At 39.0% G+C, this 16,847-nt stretch overlaps 1 long non-coding RNA gene across 1 annotated transcript in view; it reads right to left on the bottom strand.

Moving 5' to 3' along the window:
- The window catches only part of LOC133048092 (uncharacterized), a 178,455-nt gene that overhangs the window by 72,280 nt on the left and 89,328 nt on the right, over positions 1–16,847 (bottom strand). The window contains exons 2-3 of the long non-coding RNA XR_009690944.1: positions 14,071–14,155; positions 12,078–12,210 (exon numbers count right to left, since the gene is read on the bottom strand). This is a non-coding gene — a long non-coding RNA (uncharacterized LOC133048092). The remainder of the gene's footprint in view (positions 1–12,077; positions 12,211–14,070; positions 14,156–16,847) is intronic.

Below are 16,847 nucleotides of genomic sequence, written 5' to 3'. Positions count from 1 at the left end.
GAGATCCAACCAGTCCATCCTAAAGGAAATCAGCCCTGAATATTCATTGGAAGGACTGATGCTGAAGCTGAAACTCCAATACTTTGGTCACCTGATGCAAAGAACTGACTCATTTGAAAAGACCCTGATGCTGGGAAAGATAGAAGGCGGGAGGAGAAGGGGACGACAGAGGATGCGATGATTGGATGGCATCACCAACTCAAAGGACATGAGTTTGAGTAAACTCAGGGAGTTGGTAATGGACAGGGGGGCCTGGCTTGCTGCCATCCATGGGGTCACAAAGGGTCACGACTGAACTGAACTGAACTGAACCAAAAAATCATTCCCATAAATATTGTACCAAGGTCAGAACTTCCTTGATCCAAGCCTAACTTGGAGAGAGATTTCTCCAGAGGGGCTAGATGCAGCAGAGCTGAAAGAGAGTTTGGGTGACAGTCAAGCAGGGGGCCAAAAGTGTAGCCAAGAACCTGTGCCAAGCCTGGTCTAAAGAAGCAGAGCAAGATTACTGAAGAGGAGAACGTGAAGCGAGGTCAAAAGGTAAGAGGTCAAAAGGTCAAAAGGTAAGGTAAGAGAAGGACATGAAAGTCTAGAAGATCAATAGGTAGACCCTCTATATGGAACAGGGAAAGTCAGTGAAGAAGAGAGAATGAGGGTAGAAATGATGAAAAGTTGCTGAAGTTCCCATTTCTGTAGAGCCAGATTGCTGAATGTGGCACAAAAGAGCCAGTCATGTAGGGCCAAATAGGTCCAAACAAATAACACCGAAAAAAAGAAAGTCAGGTGAAGGTCAATAAATGTTCACATGAAATTTTTTTAAAAAACACTGCTGATTCTCAATGCAGAATAAAGATAAAATAAAGACGTTTTTAAAATGTCTTGAAGAACTCCAAAAGTACTCACCACTAGCAGACATGCATCAAAGGAATTCCAAAGGCTGTTCTTCAGACAAAAGGAAAATGGTCCCAGATGGAAAAATAAAGATATAAGAAGGAATAAAGAGCATCCAAAAAATGGTATGTTGGTTAACCTAAATCATTATGAAAGAATATAACAATGGTAGAGTTAAGCTCAAAGCTCACAAAACATAGGATGCAGAGAACAGGATAAAATCGAAGGCATTCCAAGAAGGTGAGTGAAGGGATATCCCAGGATGATAAGCTATATGGAAGGAGAGGGCAACTAGCTAAGACTGGAACAATGTGACTCAAGGTCTTCTTTTCTTCACGAGCTGAGAATGTCTGGGTGATCCCAACAAAATTGTTATCTGTACTTGGCTTTTTTTGACTACATGTTGAGTAAGTTAGTGCTGTCCACCCCATGCCTTGGAGCCTAGATCAGCTGAAGATACTCAGTTCATACCAGGGAAGTGTTCTGCTTTGACCTTCTCTCAAGAGCTGGGGGTAAACTTAGAAACTGAGCAGCAGTGATTAGCTGAGAAGCAAAAAAATAAAAATAAAAAGCAACTCCCGTTACTATGATTTTCCTGCTAGACATCTAGAACCCAGCCCCCAACACAGTCCTGGTTGTTGGCCCGACTCCAGTAGGCCAGCCCAGTGTTTCCCAATAGTCACACAAGACCTTGCCAAAGACTTCTCCAGGTGAAGGGTCTTGTCAACTTTCAGAAAAGCTGTAGCCAGATTGTGATCATGCAGTCCTGGTCACTCATCTCCTCCCAGAAACCTCTATCTCACAGTGGCAGGATTAGGGTAGGGATGCGTATATCACTGGTAAATCTATAAAGATGCACAGGAGAATGATCAAAAAAGGTAGGATGATGGTTAACTCTGGGAGGCATGAAAAAGATATGATTGAGAAGGGGATCGCAAAGGCTTTTAAGGTATTGGTCATATTTTTATTTTTTAACCTAGCTGATGAATAGTCAAGTGTTCATTTCAGGATAAATCTCTACACTGTTCCTGTGAATTCTATAAGCAATCAAAACTAAAAGAAGTATGTCACTTAGCTACTGTATACTTCCATTTTTCTCTCACCAACTCAAACTAACAGAATTTAATGTTTCCCTAGAAGCACTTTCCCTTTTACTGTCATAGTCTAAACCAGCATCATCTCTTGCCTGGAGTATTAAATAGCTTCCTCATATGTCTCTCTGTTTCTATGCCTCTCCCCCTACACTGTGTTTTTCCCATGAAAGCCAGAGTGACCCTATTAAACCATAAGCTGGATCTTGTCACGGCTCTGTTCAAAACCTCCAAGGCTCCCACCCAACTCAGAGAAAGCTGGGAGTTCTTACTATGTGCAGCCAAGGCCTGAAATGACCTGGTTCTGTTACCTCTCTGCTTTCACCTACTGGTTTACCTCTTCTGTCTCTAGCTACACAGGGCTCCTTGTTGCTCCTTGAATTTACCCAGCAAACTCCTACCTCAAAGGCTTGCTTTTTCATCTCAAGATAGTCATATAGCTCACTTTTCACTTTATTCTGATTTCAGATCAATGACTTCTAATCAGAAAGGCCTTCCCTAAATATACATTCTGTTTAAGTATTATTTATTCCCCTGACCTGCTTTATTTTTCTTTTTAGAACTTATTAACACCAGACACATGTATTTATTTGCTTATTTCTTTACCTGTATTACTTTTTTCCCATAACTAGAATGTAAGTTCCATAAGGCCAGGAACTTTGTCAGTTTTGTGAACTGTTGAACACTGCCTGGCAACATAGTAGGAGTTCTTTTAATATCTGTTAAACAAATGAAGGGTAATCATTTTTTACACACCTTCAATCTTGGCCAAATTTCCCCCAAAGTCATAAGTTTACTGGACTTTCATGTTGTATACTCAGGTTCCTATAAATGATAACTGGAGTGGGAGTTTGATGTATGATGCAGGGAACCCAAAGCCGGTGCTCTGTGACAACCTGGAGGCATGAGGTGGGGAGGGAGGGGTCACATGTATGCCTGTGACTGATTTATGTTGATGTATGGCAGAGGCCATTACAATATTGTAATTATCCTCCAATTAAAATTAATTAATTAAAAAAATGATAACTGGAAGAATGATGGTATGTCAAACAAGTCACTTGGGGGAAAAAATGATAGTTCACAAAAGCAAGGGAATATAAAGATATTGGTGAACTTTGAAAAACTCAAAACTCAAATATTAGCATGAAAATGAATAAAATAGAAAATTGAAAAATCTGAATTATGTGTTTAAAACTTAAAAAAAGTATAAAAATATAATTAAAGAAAATAAAAACACCTATAAGCCATGCATGAAATGTGTGACTGACTTTAGTTTAAGTCCACATCTCTAGGAAAAGTGGCTGTTTGGCTTACAGAATAGAAAAAGACACAACTTCAGCTATGCCAGGCCAATAACTATACTTAAGTGACTGTGAAAGTAAACAGTGAAAAGATATTTGAGATTTAAATCACTCTAGAGTTTAATGTATTTCATTGAGATCATAGACTACTAAAAAATAATAAAGTTAATTTTAAGAGAAAGATTCATAGACATCTTGGGGACACACACACATACAAAAAAACACAACATACCAAAATGTATGAGATGCGATGAAAGCACTGCTCAGAATAAAATTTATAAGAGAAACTAGAAAAGAGCAAATTGAACCCAGGTTGAGAAAAATGAAAGAAATATTAGCATGAAAATGACTACAATAGAGAATTGAAAAATAGAGGAAATCAACAGAACCAAAAGTTAGTTATTTGGAAAGATCAACAAGATCAACAAACCTTGAGGTAAAGTGACTGAGAAAAAAGAGAAAAGACTCAAATTTTGAGTCAGAAAAAAAAAAGGGGGGTATTATTTAGTCTTACAGAAATAAAAGAAAAACTATAAGGAAATACCATGAACAATTACATGCTAAAGATTAATAACTAGATGAAATGGACAAAGTCCTAAGAAGACACAATCTAACTAAACTGAATCAAGAAGAAATACAAAATGCAAACAAGCCTTTAATAAATTAAGAAATTGAATTAATAGCTAAAAACTTCCTACAAAGAAAAGCCCAGAACCAAATGGCTTCACTGGTGAATTCTACCAAATTTTATTTTATTTTTTTTACCAAATTTTAAAGAAGAGAATTAACATGAATCCTTCACAGTTCAGTTCAGTTCAGTCGCTCAGTCGTGTCCGACTCTTTGCGACCCATGAATCACAGCACTCCAGGCCTCCCTGTCCATCACCAACTCCCGGAGTTTACTCAAACTCATGTCCTTTGAGTTGGTGATGCCATCCAATCATCGCATCCTCTGTCGTCCCCTTCTCCTCCCGCCTTCTATCTTTCCCAGCATCAGGGTCTTTTCAAATGAGTCAGCTCTTTGCATCAGGTGACCAAAGTATTGGAGTTTCAGCTTCAGCATCAGTCCTACCAATGAACACCCAGGACTGATCTCCTTCAGGATGGACTGGTTGGATCTCCTTGCAGTCCAAGGGACTCTCAAGAGTCTTCTCCAACACCACAGTTCAAAAGCATCAATTTTTCGGTGCTCAGCTTTCTTCACAGTCCAACTCTCACATCCATATATGACCACTGGAAAAACCATAGCCTTGACCAGATGGACCTTTGTTGGCAAAGTAATGTCTCTGCTTTTTAATATGCTATCTAAGTTGGTCATAACTTTCCTTCCAAGGAGTAAGTGTCTTTTAATTTCATGGCTGCAGTCACCATCTGCAATGATTTTTGGAGCCCAAAAAAATAAAGTCTGACACTGTTTCCACTGTCTCCCCATCTATTTCCCATGAGGTGATGGGACCAGATGCCATGATCTTAGTTTTCTGAATGTTAAGCTTTAAGCCAACTTTTTCACTCTCCTCTTTCACTTTCATCAAGAGGTTTTTTAGTTCCTCTTCACTCTCTGCCATAAGGGTGGTGTCATCTGCATATCTGAGGTTATTGATACTTCTCCTGGCAATCTTGATTCCAGGATTGCTTCATCCAGCCGAGCGTTTCTCATGATGTACTCTGCATTTAAGTTAAATAAGCAGGGTGACAATATACAGCCTTGACGTACTCCTTTTCCTATTTGGAACCAGTCTGTTGTCCCATGTCCAGTTCTAACTGTTGCTTCCTGACCTGCATACAGGTTTCTCAAGAGGCAGGTCAGGTGGTCTGGTATTCCCATCTCTTTCAGAATTTTCCACAGTTTATTGTGATCCACGCAGTCGAAGGCTTTGGCGTAGTCAATAAAGCAGAAATAGATGTTTTTCTGGAACTCCCTTGCTTTTTTGATGATCCAGCGGATATTAGCAATTTGATCTCTGGTTCCTCTGCCTTTTCCAAAACCAGCTTGAACATCTGGAAGTTCCTGGTTCACGTATTGCTGAAGCCTGGCTTGGAGAATTTTCAGCATTACTTTACTAGCGTGTGAGATGAGTGCAATTGTGTGGTAGTTTGAGCATTCTTTGGGATTGCCTTTCTTAGGGATTGGAATGAAAACTGACCTTTTCCAGTCCTTTGGTCACTGCTGAGTTTTCCAAATATGCTGACATATTGAGTGCAGCACTTTCACAGCATCATCTTTCAGGATTTGAAATAGCTCACCTGGAATTCCATCACATCCACTAGTTTTGTTCGTAGTGATGCTTTCTAAGACCCACTCGACTTCACATTCCAGGATGTCTGGCTCTAGGTCAGTGATCACACCATTGTGATTATCTGGGTTGTGAAGATCTTTTTTGTACGGTTCTTTTGTGTATTCTTGCCACCTCTTTTTAATATCTTCTGCTTCTGTTAGGTCCATACCATTTCGGTCATTTATCAAACCCATCTTTGCCTGAAATGTTCCCTTGGTATCTCTAATTTTCTTGAAGAGATCTCCAGTCTTTCCCAGTCTGTTGTTTTCCTCTATTTCTTTGCACTGATCACTGAGGAAGGCTTCCTTATCTCTCCTGGCTATTCTTTGGAACTCTGCCTTCAAATGGGAATATCTTTCCTTTTTTCTTTTGCTTTTCACTTCTCTTCATTTCACAGCTATTTGTAAGGCCTCCTCAGACAACCATTTTGCCTTTTTGCATTTCTTTTCCATGGGGATGGTCTTGATCCCTGTCTCCTGTACAATGTCATGAACCTCCGTCCATAGTTCATCAGGTTCTCTGTCTATCAGATCTAGTCCCTTGAATCTATTTCTCACTTCCACTGTATAGTCATAAGGGATTTGATTTAGGTCATACCTGAATGGTCTAGTGGTTTTCCCTACTTTCTTCAGTTTAAGTCTGAATTTGGCAATAAGGAGTTCATGATCTGAGCCACAGTCAGCTCCCAGTCTTGTTTTTGATGACTGTATAGAGCTTCTCCATCTTTGGCTGCAGAGAATATAATCAATCTGATTTCGGTGTTGACCATATGGTGATGTCCATGTGTAGAGTCTTCTCTTGTGTTGTTGGAAGAGGGTGTTTGCTATGACCAGTGCGTTCTCTTGGCAAAACTCTATTAGCCTTTTACAAAGGCCTCCAAAAATAGAAGGAAGGGAACACTTTCTAAACTATTCTAAAATCAGACAAAGATATCATAAGAAAGGAAAACTATAAACCAATATCTCATTCACAAATACAGAGACTGGAAATTCTAATCAGGGCAATCAGACAAGAAAAAGAAATATGATGCCTTGAGATTGAAAAGGAAGAAATAAAATTGTGTGTTTTTGTGGATTACATGCTCCTGTATACAGAAAATCCTAAGAAATCCACACACACAAAAAAATTTATTAGAACCAATAAATGAGTTCAGCAAGGTTTCTGGGTATAAGATCAATACACAAAAAGCAACTGTATTTCTACACAATTTCAATAAGCAATCTGAAAATAAAATTAAGAAAACAATTTTATTTATAAAGGTGTCAAAGAATAAAATACTTAAGGAATGATCTTAACAAAAAAGGTGTAAGATATACACACTGAAAAAGTATAAAACATCACTGAAAAAAATTAAAGAATACCTAAATAAATAAAAAGATATTGGCATGTTCTTGAATTGGAAGACTTGATACTATTAAGATAGCAATACTTCCCAAATTAATTCAACACTATCCTTACCAAAGTCTCAGCTAGCTTTTTAAAATTTTTATTTATTTTCATTGGAGGATAATTACTTTACAATATTGTGACGGTTTTTGCCATGTATCAACATGAATTAGCCATAGGCGCACATGCTGCCCTCCATCTTGAACCCCCCTCCATCCTCCCTTTCCACTCTGTCCCTCCAGGTTGTCACAGAACACCTCAGCTAGCTTTTTTGCATAAACTAACAAGCTGATCCCCAAATCTGTATGTAAATACTCATCATAGCTAAACATTTTGAAAATGTGTAACAAAGTTGGAGGACTCATAATTTCCAATTTCAAAGCTACAGTATTTACCACAATGCTATAGTAATGAAGACTGCATGGAACTAGTGTAAGGATAAACAGATCAAAGAAATAGAATAAAGAACCCAGAAATAAACCTAAACAATCATGAATAGTTGATTTTGACAAGAGTGCCAATCATTCATGGGGGAGAGGGGGCAGCGGGGGAAAATAAGCTTTTCAACAAATGGTGCTGAAATAGTTGGATACACACATTTAAAAGAATGGAGTTGGACCCCATCTCACACTATATGCAAAAATTAACTTAAAATGAATCAAAGATCTAAATGTAACAGCTAAACTATCAAACACCTAGAAGAAAACATGAGACGAAATCTTCATGATCATGAAGTAACAATTTCCTAGATATAGCAGAAGTATAAGCAACTAAAGAAAAAAATAGGTAAATTGGACTTCATCAAAATTAAAATATTTTTTTGTCAAAGGACACTATCAAGAAATGAAAAGATAAACCACAAGAAGGGAGAAAAATATTTACAAACTATATATCCATAAAGGATCCAGTTTCCAGAATACATAAAGAACTCTTGTAATAGTTAGACAATAAAAGACAATCTAATTAATAAATGAACAAAGAATTTGAATAGACATTTCTTCAAAGAACATATCCAAATGACCAATAAGTTTATGAAACGATGCTCAATGTCTTTAGTCATTATAGAGATATAAATCAAAACCACAAGATGCCACTTCATAATCACTAGATGGTTATAATAAAAAAGACACACAACAATAAGTGTTGCTGAGGATGTGGAAAAATTGGAACATTCATACTTTGCTGCGGGGGGTATAAATAGTGCAGCCACTCTAGAATGTAATTCAGCAGTTCCTCAAGAAGTTAAACATAGAGTTACCAAATGACCCTGCAATTCCACCCCTAGGCATACATACCCAAGAGAACTGAAAATATATGTTCACACAAAAACCTGTATGTAAATGTTCAGAACAGAATTATTTATAATAACCCAAAAGTAGAAACAATACAGGTGCCCATCAACTGATGAAAGGTTAAACAAAATGTGATCTACAATGGATTATTATTCAATCATAAAAAGGAATGAAGTACTGACACATTTCTACAACATAAATGAAACTGGAAAGAAGCCAGTCACAAAAGGTCACAGATTGTATGATTCCATTTATATGAAATGTCCAGAATAGGCAAATCCAAAGTGACAAAAGATCAATTAGTGGTTGCTTAGAGGAGGAAAGGAGATCGGAAGTAACTGCAAGAAGGGTGGGGGGTTTCTTTTGGGGATAATGAAAAAAATCCTGGAATTAGCAATGGTGGTTGGATAACCTTCTGAATATATTAAAAACCAATCAATTGTATTGGTTAAATACAATTAAAAAAATGAATTTCATGATATGTGATGTGTGAATTAAACCTCAAGTTTTAAAAAAAATCTGAATCTAGAGTGTAGCAAGATGTATCAAATGAACTGTATGTTTTGGAGTATATCTGCTATGTTACATGCACATAGGGAGGGTAAGGTGGAAGAAGACAGATAGAAGTCTATCACTTTAAAAATGAACAAAATTAATAGTTTTCCCCCCTCAGGCAGAAAAATTCTTAGGCACCTATGACAAAGAGGTTAGTGACTATTTCCAGAACTGATGTAGACTTCTTGAAAAATAAAATGACTGGTGCTTACATATGCCAGTGGTGGTTTTAAGAATAAAAAGGCAAGGTGATTTGATACCTAGATCACAGTTTTTAATTAAGCAAGCAAAAGTCAGGGCACAGTTATGTTTAATTTTAAATCTGTACCCCTCCCCAGTCAGGCCCTCTAGCCAAAGAGGAGCTGTGACATTTTCCACTGTCCTAGTTAGCATGGTCTTCAGAGCTGAGAGAAAAAATCATGTCACCAAAAAAAAAAAAAGAGAGAGAGAGAGAGGAAGTTGAAAAAAGACTTTATATTTTAAAAGTCTCTACTTTCATTTAAAAATTTTTTTAAATAGTTTTGTGCTTTTACTACAGAGAAAATAGATACCATTTCAGGATAGCAGTTACCTCCAGAGAGGAAGAGAAGGAAAAGCGATGAGACCAGAGAAGTAGATGGTGGAGGCCTCTAACTTTAACATTATGTTTTTATAAAGATATAGAGAAAGCTGCAGCATCTCTACTTATTTAATTTTAGTGACTGGTATACATGCATCTGTTATTTTAATTTCTAAACTTTTCAATTTTTGAAATGTTTCAAAATTTTAAAAGTATTTTTAAGTGATTTGATATTAAAACATGACATATGTATTACTGTAATATTTTCTCAACCTGAACACATTTTATACTTAATTTTATTTTTCAAAAAATTTCTGGTTGTAGTTAATAATAGCTAAGTACTGCTATCAGCTGGCAGAAAGTCCTTAGAAATACATTCGGTCAGTCGTGAAACATTTACTCAGGACCCACATGGCACCAGGTGCCAAGTGCTATAAAAGTTGCTCATAAGACAAAGTTAATAAGACACAGTCTCTGTTCTCAAAAAGCTCTCATCCTAGTGGGTAATTCAGATAGATGAATGCATGATCCCAATACAATTTAGAAAATGCTACGAGAGATATATGCATGGGAGGCATGGATTCAGAGAAGGAAGTGAAAAAGCAAAATCCATCATGTACACTCCCAGTTCTCCCCAATGAGTTAACAAACACCAGATACATCAACCCTGGGTTGGGGAGAGGGTGTAGGGAGACAGCAAAAAAGTGTTTATTCTATCTAACATAATGACACAGGTTGAGCAAGTTGCAAAGAATCTGCCTGCCAATGCAGGAGATGCAAGAGACGTGGGTTCAATCCCTCAGTTGGGAAGATTCCCCTGGAGAAGAAAATGGCAACCCACTCAAGTATTTCTTGCCAGGAAAATTCCATGGACAGTGGAGCCTGGAGGGCTATAGTCCATGGGGTCACAAAGAGTCAGACACGACTGAGCACACATACGCTACATTACAAACAAAAACACAGCATAATGACACAACCCACTGAATGTGGGCTACAACTATAATTTTCCCCCCTGTAATTTTTTAAAGCTTTAATTTTACATGTTTATTTTAATCAAATGCATTTAGCCAGCTGTAAAATTTCTGCATACTTATACCAAGGAAACATTTGCAGTTAACATGTATTTTTCACTACATAGAAAGCATTGTGCATGAATTATTTCATTAAATCACCATAACATATCTGGGAGACAGGTGCTGTCAGTATGCCCATTTTACAGATGAGAAGACTGAACCTCAGAGAAACTAGAAAACGTGTCCAAGTTTGCAGTTCCACTTATACAGAGTCCTGAACCATCTGTCCATGCTACATCAATGTTACTTACATAAAGGAGAAATTAAAGATCTATGGAACCCACTATTAGCACAGAGAGTATTTTCATCATGATGCTTGGAATTCCATCCAAATTTTAAAATGAAAAAAAAGTCCTTGAAATTTTTTGTCTTCTTATATCTTAGAAACAGAGTGCTTGCTTATATATTTAATCTTTAGCTCTGTAAGTGTGCAAAGGGAAACAAACCTAAAAGCATTCATTTTTTGTGATCATTAACTAGGTTTGGTTCTGGTCAATTGAAATAAATGGTCTGCCCAGAGGAATTCCCTGGTGGTCCATTGGTTAAGAATTGGGCTTTCACTGCTGTGGACTCAGGTTCCATCCCTGGTCAGGGAATTAAGATCCCACAAGCCATGCAGTGCAGCCAAATACACACACACACACACACACACACACACACACACACACACACACATCAGGGGAGAGTTGTTGTGATTCAGTCATGTCCAACTCTTTGAGACCCCATGAACTGCAGCACTCCAGGCTTCCCTGTCCTTCACTATCTCCCTGAGTTTGCTCAAACTCATGCCCATTGAGTCAGTGATGCCATCAACTATCTCATCCTCTGCTACCCCTTTCTCCTCTTGCCCTCAATCAGGGGGGAGGGATGGGCTGAACTGGGAAGTTGGGATTGACATATGTACACTATTGATACTATGTATAGATTACTAATCAGAAGCTACTATAAGCTCAGGGAATCCTGCTCAGTGTTCCCTGGTGACCTAAATAGGAAGGAAATCCAAGAAAAAGAAGGGATATATGTTTATGTATAGCTTACTCACTGGAAAAGTCCCTGATGCTGGAAAATATTGAGGGCAGAGGGAGAAGAGGGCATCAGAGGATGAGATGGCCGGATGGCATCACTGATGCAATGGACATGAAGTTGGGCAAACCTTGGGAGATGGTGAAGGACAGGGAGGCCTCGTGTGCTGCAGTCTATGGGGTCACAGAGTCTGAACAACAACGTAGCTGATTCCTTTGCTGTCCTGCAGAAACTAACACAGCCTTGTAAAGCAAGTATCCTCCAATAAAAATTAAATTTTTAACAATTAATCTGTGCAGGCTTCTCAACAGGCTGATGGTTGATGTTAAGAAAGAGCCCTTACTGAGACCTACAGGCTGTTTTCTAAAGAAAACTGACAAGGACATCATTCCTCAGTGGCGTCTGGACTAGGGGGACACAGTGCCATTGACAACCAGCAGGGTGCTAGAAACAAACAAAAAGAAAAGGCATGTAGAGTTTAACAGAGATCTTCCACTGAAGACTCTTATCAGCACCTCCATGTTCCCAAGGCCGCGGGGATTTGCCGCAGACTCACCAAACAACAAGAACACAAGCACATCAAACAGAAGAAAAACACGCCAGAAGCCCCCAGGAGGCCAGGGAGATAACTACCTCCGAGCCGGAGTGCAGATGATGACGGTCCCAGCCGCTCTCGAACCTTGGGGGATGCCAGACTCCTGGGACCACAGGGACTGAAGCCTTGGGGCTGACAAGAGATGCAGAACTGTAGACATTTAGATGAAGCCTGAAAGAAAGGGCCAAGCTGCTATATTTTTTATTACTGTAATGGGTTTTAGTTCAGGTCCGGGCCAAGTGGGCTCCTGTGTTTCTTGGTGACCCAGCCACCTTCGAGCCACACACCCACAAGATCCCTTCCTATCCCGCCAAGTGTGGGAACAAATTGGGTTGATTCTCCTCCAGAGAGATCTTGGTGATCACACAACAGGGGATGCCTCTCATACAAAGGCACTTCCTTGTATTCCAGCGACCTCTGATTCTACCTTTTGCTTCCCACCTCTGCACGCCTCCCTCAGACACTCGGCTACATGTAACATTGCTTTGTGGTCTCTTGCAACTTCTTCCATCCTCTAATAAAGAATCCTCTGACTGAGGCTGTGGGTCACAATGATGACAGTGACTGTCCTCAAAGAGGCCAGGCCAAGGATGAGGGGGCATCCAACTTCCTGACAATTCATTTCATTGGGAACAATGCATAAAGCAGCAATTCTAAGGGGGTGTCCTGAATTTGAAAACTTTGCTTCCCTCCCTTCTCTTTTTTAAGAACACAGATCAAACAAAAGGCTAAATTTTGCTACAGTTTCAGAAAGCAACACTCCAATGGTGAATTACCTAAGCAAAATGACATATTTACTCACAGGGATGACTATGGAACTATAAAAAGGAAATCCAAAAAAAAAAAAAAAAACAAGGGATATATGTCTACGTATAACTTACTCATTGGAAAAGTCCCTGATGCTGGGAAAGATTGAGGGCAGAAGGAGAGAAGGACATTAGAGGTTGAAATGACTGGATGGCATAAAAGCACTCTGTGTGAAAATGCATATAGCTTTGGGAATTAAGAATGGAACTAAATATTTAGTTTACACTCACTATTTAAAATGCTGAAACCTACCAGGGATAACTAAGATCAGAGTCTAATCATAGTTTGTCTGATAAGGATACAATTCAGAAAATGATACTGTGTATGTTGAACAATCTCAGAGAAAATAGGGCCCCCAGGTTTGGAGTTTCTTAGAGAGCTCTTCTACAACAGCTTAGGAGCCCATGTGGTTGTGATATTTCCAGAATGAAGGACTAAGTCAATCCTGATGAAACTTTGAAAGATGCCACCAAGTCTAAATGTTTCAAAGCCAACACTTGAACTGCTAAATCATTCCCTCTGTTTTAAAGGAGTGATTATTTGATTGACAACAGGGCTAGAGAGAAACCCTTCAGCAGTAATGCATATGGGCACATCCTCTCCCTGATTACATATGAAAGAGGATGGGATGTGGGGGAAACCTCCTGATTCATTCAGACACACAAATCATCCAGAGGAGGGGTGTATCCCATTTTCTCTTGAACTCTAGTAGGAAATTTCCCATGCCATAATTGTATTTGTTATACTGCAGTGATCAAAGTCCATAAATTCCTCCATCTATCCTCATTCAGAGAAACCATATGGCATTACTAGGAGAGTCACATGTAAGGCTGGTTTGTTGTATGCATGATTAAATATCCATGTGGTAAAGAACATTTGGAGAGCAAGAACATTTAAAAGAAGAGGCTAAAAGCATGAACTCTAAGAGATACGTGGATATATATTCTACTCCTGTAGGATCTAAAGTGTTAGGGGTATACGGAAAACATAAGAGCAGTATGATCATGAAGGGGAAGGAGGAGGGATTTCTGAAAACAAGTGGTTTCTCTCAGCAGCGGAGCACATAAAGCATGTGCGCTTAGCTGCTCTGTCGTGTCTGACTCTTTGCCACTCCATAGACTGTACCCCGCCAGGCTCTTCTGTCCATGGGATTCTCCAGGCAAGAATACTGGAGTGGGTTGCCATTTCCTCCTCCCAGGGATCTTCCCCACCCAGGGATCGAACCTGCGTCTTCAGCGTCTCTGGCATTGGCAGGTGGGTTCTTTACTACTGAGCCACTGCAGAAGCCCCACATAGGTCTTCATCAAATCTAGAAGGCAAATAGGGTCATTCAGAAGTTTATGGATTATCAGACAGTCCTATGATCTTGTGCTCTGTTTGGTAGCAAGGAAAATGGTAACTACTTAGTGAAAAGCAATGAGGTAGCTTTCTTTTTTCTATCAGATTAGTGAAGATAAAAAAGTTTGATGACGCTCAGAATCTGTGTGGATACAAAGAAATAGATACTTCTGTAGTAAGTAGTTTTTTGAAAATGCTATTCAATCATATTTATGAAATTTTAAAATTTGCATAAACAATGGCCCCCGCATGGTTGGGCACAAGATATAAAAATATATATACACCTGTGAGCAGTCATTGTAGCATTTTTTATTCTAGCAAAACATGGACTAAATCTGAATATATAATAGTAGAGGAATGACTAAATGTATTAGAATAATCCATTCAATAGAAGCATATGCAGCCTGTAAGAAAAAGGTAAATCTACCAATTTTTGTGTCCAAAAATTTTTGAAGTCATAAAATAAGAGTCTTCTTGTGAAAGTGAGGAAGGAAGGAAGGAAGGAAGAAGTAAGGGAGGGAAGGTGGGAGGGAGAAAGGAAAGAAAAAATTTAAAGCATAAAGCACATCTGATAAATGTTTGTTTAAAACAAACAATAGAAACAATGTAGAAAATTTCTGAAAATTTTCTTAAATTGTTTTCAACAAATTGCCCAAGAAGCAGTATTTTAAGAGAAAGATTTTTGTTTTTCATTTTATACCCTTCTATTCTATTTTTTTCTTTTAAATAAGCATGTAAACATATAATTTTTAAAAGCTAACTTATAAAAAATCATCTGTAGCCTAAATTTTTTTTCTATGAAACTTTTATTGAAGTATGACTTATATACAGTAACATTCACTGTTTCTAGATGAACAATTCAATGATTTATGACAAATGTATACACTCATAGAACCACTATCGTAACTATGATATAGAGTATCTCCATCACCTCTAAATTTTGCTCTTACTCCTTTGCTACCAATCTCATAACTGGATCCCTTTCTCTCAGGGATTACTGTCCTGAGCTGCCTTTGACTATTGTCCAAAAACCACTGCCTCATATATTTCCTCTGGTTCTCTAGTTGTTTAAGGTGCACTGTATATCTAACCCTTAACTCTATAATGACCTACACAAAGATTTAAATTTGTAAATAAGAGGAATACAGATAACACAAAAACTATCTGAGTAAATTTTACTTTTTATGAGACCTCAAAATCTTAGATTGCCTTCTGGTTATATTTCTAACTATCAGTTATCATGCACTGTAGTTCCACAGGATGAAATTAAATATATATAAAACTCTGAAAGTGAAAGTCACTCAGTCATGTCCAACTCCTTGCAACCACATGGACAGTCCATGGAATTCTCCAGGCCAGAATACTGGAGTGGGTTGTCTTTCCCTTCTACAGGGGATCTTCCCAACCCAGGGATCGAACCCAGGTCTCCCACACTGCAGGCAGATTTTTTACCAGCTGAGCCAAAGGTAAGCCCAAGAATACTGGAGCAGGTAGCCTATCCCTTCTCCAGCAGATCTTCCCAAACCAGGAATCAAACCGGGGTCTCCTCTGGGACAGACTATTACATGCTTTCTCCACTATCTCACTGTCATCCTGGGTGAAGCCAATACCTACAGACAATTGCTGCAACTCTGTTTTCACAACACTTTAAAGTGTTGTTTATTTTCTGAGTACCTGTCAGATCCATCTTCTGAGCTTCTCTGCTTCTTTCTGCCTCCTGTTCAGATTTAACCAACAGGAGGCCTTGGCAGGAGATGCAAGAGTAGAAGAACACAGTGATCCCATCCTCACACAATCTTTTCTAATCAAGATTTTGCCAATAGTTGCATTCATCTGGTTATGGCCAGAGTTCTTAGGAACAGTACCTCTCCCATGGCTGTACCACCAGCCAAATGTCACTCGCCTTGATTTTTCAGGCCCAGGGATGAAAATGGCTTGGCTTTCTGTCTCTTTTGTGTGTGTGTTAGTTGCTCCGTCGTGTCTGACTCTTTGCAACTCCATGGACAATAACCCACCAGTCTCCTCTGTCCATGGAATTCTCCAGGCAAGAATACTGGAGTGGTTAGCCATTCCCTTCTCCAAGGGATCTTCCTGACCCAGCAATTGAACCTGGCTCTGCTCATTCCTAAATATATCACCATCCTTTGTTGGGGTTTTTTGTTTGTTTGTTTGTTTGTTTGTTTGTTTTACCAACTCACATCTCTGTAAACACTCCTTTTATTGAACTTTCTCTGGTAAATCCTTAGTGGTTTATTTCCTGCTGTGGCTTCCACAACCCCAGCCCATACTATTAATGCTTCACCTTTGCCATCATAGTTTCAATGAGTTAGACAAGGCTGTGGTCTATGTGATCAGATTGGTTAGTTTTCTGGGATTGTGGGTTTCAGTCTGCTTGCCCTCTGATGGAGAAGGATAAGAGGTTATGGAAGCTTCCTGATGGGAGAGGCTGACTGAGGGGGAAATTGGGTCTTGATCTGATGGGCGGGGCCATGCTCAGTAAATCTTTAACCCTATTTTCTGTTGATGGGCGGGGCTGTGTTCCCTCTCTGCTATTTGACCTGAGGCCAAACTATGGTGGAGGTAATGAAGATAATGGTGACCTCCTTCAAAAGGTCCCATGCAGGTACTGCTATACTGAGTGCCCCCAAACTCCAGCAGGCCAC

This window comes from Dama dama, chromosome 28 (genome assembly GCF_033118175.1).
Source record: "Dama dama isolate Ldn47 chromosome 28, ASM3311817v1, whole genome shotgun sequence".
NCBI classification, from domain to species: Eukaryota; Metazoa; Chordata; class Mammalia; order Artiodactyla; family Cervidae; genus Dama; species Dama dama.
Note: the sequence above shows the minus strand (reverse complement) of the source record. Positions and strands in the feature narration are given on the sequence as shown.